The following is an 860-nucleotide window of genomic DNA, read 5'->3' as shown; positions in this document are numbered from 1 at the left end:
AAAAACGTTATTTTAAATTGTGAAATACTATTATAATATTACTGTCTTTTTTATCAAATAAATGCATCCTTGGTGAGCATAAAATAATTGCTCTTTTGGGCCACAACTAATTTGGTGAACGCTTAATACAATTTATATCAAGTTAAGCACGTAACTGTATTTTTTACATTTACAATTTAAACCATGCAAATGTTCAGAATGAAACAGGGCGTTACATGGTGGACTTTGAGGTTTATGTGCGAAACATATAATCTGCTCATCTCTCTCTCCGTCTCTCACTATCTCGTTCTGTCTCTCTCTATCAAGCCAACTATCTATCAACTCTCCCCTGCCTCAGCCAGACTCCAGGAAGTGACATCAGCGACACAAGACAGATGGTCCCATTAGATAAGAGAGGCCTGGGTGGCATCACAGCTGGATGGGAGTTATCAACAAGGCATTTGTCAACAGAACATCTGAATGACCTATTTACTTTCAGCGAGAGCTGTAGATTTAAGGCCAGACAGTGTGGAGGGGTTGAGAGCCATGAAGTCGTGGTGTTAGACTAGGCCGTAACCATGTCTTGAACACCGAACACGCTAAATGTGATAAAAGCCCTGTGTGTAATAGCTTCCTAAATGTGGTAAAGTCCCCAAATGCAATAACTTTTAGTACAATCGTTTGTGCAGTCAAGGTGGTGCTCGGATGTTGTCATGGTAACAATCACCAAGGACTTCATTTTACTTTGTGTTTTGTACTAAGAAAAACATAGAATGAAAAAATTGCATTAACCATAGTCCTTTTAGGCATGTAATTATGGTAATTCATATATATTTGTTTGTGTTTGTGCTCCGGTTTGGGTGGTTTATGAGAAATTAAAT

Source organism: Sinocyclocheilus grahami, unplaced genomic scaffold (genome assembly GCF_001515645.1).
Source record: "Sinocyclocheilus grahami isolate Dianchi unplaced genomic scaffold, SAMN03320097.WGS_v1.1 scaffold590.1, whole genome shotgun sequence".
In the NCBI taxonomy this organism is placed as follows: domain Eukaryota; kingdom Metazoa; phylum Chordata; class Actinopteri; order Cypriniformes; family Cyprinidae; genus Sinocyclocheilus; species Sinocyclocheilus grahami.
The sequence above is the reverse complement of the archived record's forward strand: the minus strand, read 5'-3'. Positions refer to the sequence as shown.